Raw genomic sequence first — 6,000 nt, forward strand, 5'->3', positions numbered from 1 at the left:
AAAGGGAGGATGATCTTAACTCTTCAAAAAGTCTAAATGTTTCATTTTTGCCCTAAGCAGTAAACTCCTATGCTGCCAGCGGATCACTCTTTGACGATGCACCATCTGATATAACAGGAGCTCCCTTTGATGACACACCATTTATCATCGTCTATTGCTGCCAGAGCACCCTTTGCCAATGTCTGTTGTCATTAGAGCACCCTTTATTGTCCTTCCCGCCTTGGTTTTTAGCTTGTGTTACAACACATTGCCGCCTTCTCGTTCCTGCCTTGTGTTATAAAATATTTTTGGGTTCGTTCGTACCTCGTAGAGATAACTATAAATCGATCGACTCGTTCGATAATTAGTGGGCATGATAGGGGCATTTGTCGGCCATCTCTTTTTACAATCTTCACTTCTTCTTCATTTTCGTTAGGCAGTATGAAAAAAAACAATGACGCACAAACATTCCAACAAGCGCCATTAAGGCGTCGTGAGTGCCTTCCCATGTCATCATGCTATTGTTGAAGAACGTATGTCGTTGTGAGTATCATTAATGTAAGACCCACAATTTTTTAGTACCTTTCTGAATAAATTCACGAGACATTTCCAAGTAAAAATAGCATTCAAACTTGAAATACGAAACAAATCAATTTTTATGAACTAGATATATTTAGAATATTCGTATCTTCGTGAATATGTGCTTAAACCGTCAGGGAGTCATAACTTTCTCCCTGAATAAAATCAAGAGATTTGTACGAGCCAACTTTCTTAGTTACGTCAATACGAAGAGAATGACATACTCAGAATTTTTCAGAAAAAAATCGCGAAAAACCTAAAATTTTTGCAGGACCCACAGAAGTATTCTTTAGAAAATATCTTGTGGGACCCACAAAATATCTCATGAAAATATCTCATGTGGGCCCCACCTCGAAAGGAACCTTCTATCTTTATCCAGAAAGCTAGGGGCAAAAAGGTAAAAGGGATCACTTGAAGACCAAGTAATTTTGCCTATAAATAGGCACCTCCACTCTCTCTCTTCTCATATTTTTGACCCCCTCTCTCTCTTGCCTTCTTTCTCTCCTAAACCTTCCCTACCTAGCCCACTTGATATGAGTCCACCTGGCCTGGTTCGAGCCTGCCTAACCTAGTCTGAATCCACCTGACCTAGTCCAAACCCACTTGACTTGGCTTGAACCTAGTATGATTTAGTCAAAGTCAAAGTCTCTTTTAGTCTTAAATTCAGTTTTGATTCACTTGACCCAGCCTACTTGGGCTAAGTTTGAACCTGCTTGACCTAATTGACTTGGACCGAATCCTGTTTGGTTTAAACCACTTAGGTTTAGCAGTTTGATCTGCTCTTTCTCTTTCTCAACTAGGTCAAACTCATCTGACCTAGTTTGACCTCTCGAAGGAAGGTTCAAACTCAGTTTGAAGCAGACGAAGCATTCTGGAGCGGTTTCTTTCGCGATTTGAAGTAAGTTTGTTTCGTTGATTCATCTCTCTCAAGTATTTGCTTGTTTGTATACGATGTATACTTTCTGAAGTAATATCTTACCCTAGTTCTTGGTTGAGCCCTCTAAGACACTTTGATGTTCACGCGCTCGCCTTGTGACTATCGTCGGATATATATGTTTGAATGCATAGTATATGTGTTCTTAAAAATAGTATCTCGCTCTAATCTTTGGTTGAGCCCTCTAGAACACTTAGGTGTTCACGCGCTTGCCTTGCGACTATCGTTGGATATTGATTCTCATATATATTGTATTTTATTTTACTATTGTGTTATATAATGTCAAGGCTCTTGCTTTCTGCAATTTATAATTATGCACTTATATTACATATTTTGTCTTGTCGTTGCGTCAAACGATGCCTAGGCTCCTACTTTCTGTAATTATATATGTAAGATAATTTGTTTCATTTCACCCCCCAAACAATATGTATATGCACTCCTTTACGTCGTCGTCATATAAAGCACAGGTTGCTGCTTATACTACATATAGTGCGTGTAAATGAGCATTCAAATGGAGATCAACTCCAAATTGCCAATGTGATTCTATTACCACTCATCAATCAAGATTTTGCTTGACGAATGAAGCTCCTATTGGAAAGGCTTCACCTTTGCGCAAAACTGCTTTTTCGTAAAGACCTAAGTCACTTGCGCATGGCCTAGATATGGTTCAAGGTTCTATCGAACCTCAATGGATGCAAAGTATGCACAACGGTGCACATCCATTTTCTGAGTTAAAGTGTAGTGATTTTTTCATTAAAGAGGAGAAGTACTGCTGGAATTTTGAAAAAATGCTCACTGAGCTTAAAAGAAATGCATAATTTCTCTGTTAAAGAGAGGAAGTGCTGCAGAAATTTCTGATGAAACTCAACCAAGCTCAAAAAGCGCGTAGTATGTTACTCCATCATACAGAGGAGGTGTTGCCCATATTCTGTCATGTACTTTCTACAACGTAGAAAGGATCGACTCACTCCTGCCCTTGAAGCAGAGGGAGTGCTATCAAAATGGTTGGCAAAAGAGTTGCCTGAACCAGTTGAATGGCACGAGGATGCCCTATTGTTGGAACACTGCCAGAATGGCTCGTTTCCATGTTTGCCTGTAAGAGCACTTTACTCGTAAGGGCCGTAGAGCCAGAGTAGTTGTCGCACATTGATTAAGTCAACTGCTCGTTGCGGTGATTCACGTCGAGCAGTTGATCCATTGAGATTGTGTCATATGCATGCTCATTGAGATACTGATACACAACTAGATTCGTAAGGGTCGTTGTGCCAGAGTACGTTATCCACTCGAAAGAGGTGAGATGCTCGTGATGGTCGCAGATGCCGAGAGTTGGGTCAAGCATGCATATGAATATGACTTAAAGCCTAAATAAACCCCATGGTCAACAGATCATGTTAGGAGGATTACTGAATGGGGTTGGGTACATATGTCCTTAGTGCGGGAGGCACTAGCTGCCCAAGCAGCATGCGCATATCCGATAAGTAATGGTAAGACTGTCGAACCCCTTTAAAACTATCACTCACTATGATGGACGGTGATGGTACAGCCCGAGTAACATGTATTTGATTATGAACCTGACAGAGTTCAATGAGACCTCAATCACTCAAGGGATTTGAGGTCGTGGTTATTCTTAAATTATCTAAGAATTGAACCCAACTACTATAGTAGAGGATGCATCCAAATTAGGCCTAGTAGGGTTCTCCCGGTATGAGCCTAGCGCCCTACTATAGATGGGCTCAACAGATCTCTGGGGTATTTAAAATACATGAAATAATCAACCTCCAGAATATCGCGTTGATACCTGAACAAAGCTTCTTTTGTGTATCAAGGGAGAAAAGAATAATATCAAAACAGTGCATTAGATCTAGGTTCAGTGATGTATGAATGTATTAGTGAATGGACGTTATTGTATCAAGTTCTGCATAACCTTAAACAAGATGTCGTGGTTGGTATACTACTGAACCGATAGGGCAAAGACCCGTATTGTATCTGCACGACTAAGCCAAGCTCGAGGATCTTGAGTTTAGATTTGTAGGATACAGATGTGCCAAGTATGGAGACTTGAGTCTAACATCCCAATGGAGGCCATAAAGAGGCTTATTCAAGTCATAGAGACTTGAGCAAAATGTTCAACTCATAGCCCTGAAGCGGCTCTTGCGATATACGCTAAGTCATGGAGGCTTGAGCATCGTTATTGCAAACTGTGACTCTGAGTGGTCAATGCATTTACTTGAGTTGAATGGATGTATGATTGTTTGCTTACCAGACCATCAGTGGTTCTGACCATGTTTAATGGGGATTTTAGGTGTTGGACCTGCACTGCGATGTGTGGAGAAAGGCGGCATCGAGTTTCAGGGTTTCTCTAGACAATGTTGCAATTATTCTTTTATTAAACCAAATACTGTTTTTTCCAAGCAGTGGTATTTGTAATAAACAAGTGGTTTTGATAAATGGAACATCTCGGTGGTCAAGGAGAGCTTGGACACATACTTGTGACTTGCCCGAAGTTTTCTAAAACTGACAACTCATTATCGTCTGATTCTGTTGTTAAAAGCTTTTTTAAGTTTCGTTGTAAAGAAAAAAAAAGAAATTCATGAAAATTTTAACTTACCTTTGTTTTGGAAATCTGGGGCGTTACAAAAATGGTATCAGAGCAAGTGTCTGAGAAACCTGGTTCAAGATCCATCATGTTCACGGTATTGCACTATAAGTATAATATTTATACTTTTCTGATTTGGGTGCATATGTGTATAGATGGCAACTCACGACTCGCGTGGCTATTGCTATCGGTGCAAGTTCATACACGATGAGTGAATATGCCTGTTGAAAGTCCAAGACTGCTAGTATTATGGCGAAGATGAGCATTCCGTCAGGGAATGCCAAAAGAGATATATCGTCGATATGGGTCGACGGGTATCACTTGGACTTAAAGATGAGACCTCACGTATTAGTGGACCACATTACTCCAGTATGGGGAGTAGCAGTACCCCCATCGACTTCTGATGGATCACCAAGTCTGAGAGTCTTTGACTTAAATTTCTTTGTGAAATTCAATCGCTCACCAACCGGCATCACATACGCCTAGCTTGTATAACCCAAATGAAAGATACAATTCTTTCCATTCGTTTATTATGATTTCGGACTCCTTGAGTCATGATACTGCCACATCATACGATGGACCAACATCACTAGTCTATCCACAGGATTCGCTTGAGAGTGTGGAAGTGTTGCCCAAGCTAACTCCAATTGCACCTAAGCCAAGACGATGTGGTGATCGATGAGCCTATTCTAAGGTTATTTGCGTCAAAGAAGAAACTCAGTTCTTAGAAATAGGTAATGTTTAGAGTCGATGGACTTATATATGTGATTTCTCACCGCCAATGTCTGACAATGTAGCATGACATTTATATTTAAAGGTGATATGTGTATATCGTGTTGCAGTGTATATATACAAGTAAATAAGATTTTACTTCCCTACATACATTGAGAAACTGAATCATGTTGCCTATATGTGATTAGTTAAATGACTTCTATAACGAGGAGAACCATGCTGAGCGAGGAGTCCCACATACGGGGGGTTTTGTTAGAGACCCTCCATAACTTTGTGACTATCATCCGTAAAATGAGGCAAGAATCGCAATCACTTGTCCATAAAAGACATTTTCGAGTAAAGAAGCTCTCTCCATCAACCAAGCGACCTCCGTAGATGAAAGAAGTCATCCAGCCCTACCAACAGTTCAAATTTCATTGTTTGAGGTGTAGCTCACATCACCCCGGAGGGGTTTTGTCCCCGCAATACGAAGGTTGCTTATATTGTGGCAAACAAGGCCATCATGTAAAAGAATGTCGCAAAAGACCTCAGATCTTCAACGAAAAATATAGGATCTGGAGGACCCTCTCAACAACGACTTCCACTACCTTTGATAGAGAAGTAACCTGTGATGGGTCATGATTATGCTATGTCAACCGAACAACACATTGATAAGGACCATATCGAGGAATACAAATGCCCTTGGTAGATAGAGTTGTGGTGGGTAAAAAGCAAACCAAAAGATAGATCAAGATGCTCAAGCCTAGATAAGTGGCTCATGACTTTATGTACGGTCATCTGAATCGATATGTATTTTATTCTCCACAACAATCTTGGATTTATCAAGTCAAATATTTGTTTATGCCCAAATTGATGGTTATAGACCCTATGAGTGAGAAATTGAGTTTGTGTAATTAGAATGCTAAAAGACACTTAATAAAATAAAACATGGAAGAACGGTTCTCAAGGAGAGAGTCATGTGAGGTTTTATATATTCAAGATCAGATAGTTTAGCCAGTGTAAGCCTTTGAAGATGTATAGCTCCGCGTGAGTATACATGTTCCAAGATCAGAGGCCTTTTACGACTTACTGATCCAACATCAGGTAAGTTTGGCAAAGACGAACCTATGAGGAAGTATGTTTCCAAGACTAGGTAATTTGACAGGGTACTTGTTCCAATATGGTTAATCTTTAAGAAGTG

The sequence above is a fragment of the Nuphar pumila genome, chromosome 13 (genome assembly GCF_984573655.1).
Source record: "Nuphar pumila chromosome 13, dmNupPumi1.hap1.1, whole genome shotgun sequence".
NCBI lineage: Eukaryota > Viridiplantae > Streptophyta > Magnoliopsida > Nymphaeales > Nymphaeaceae > Nuphar > Nuphar pumila.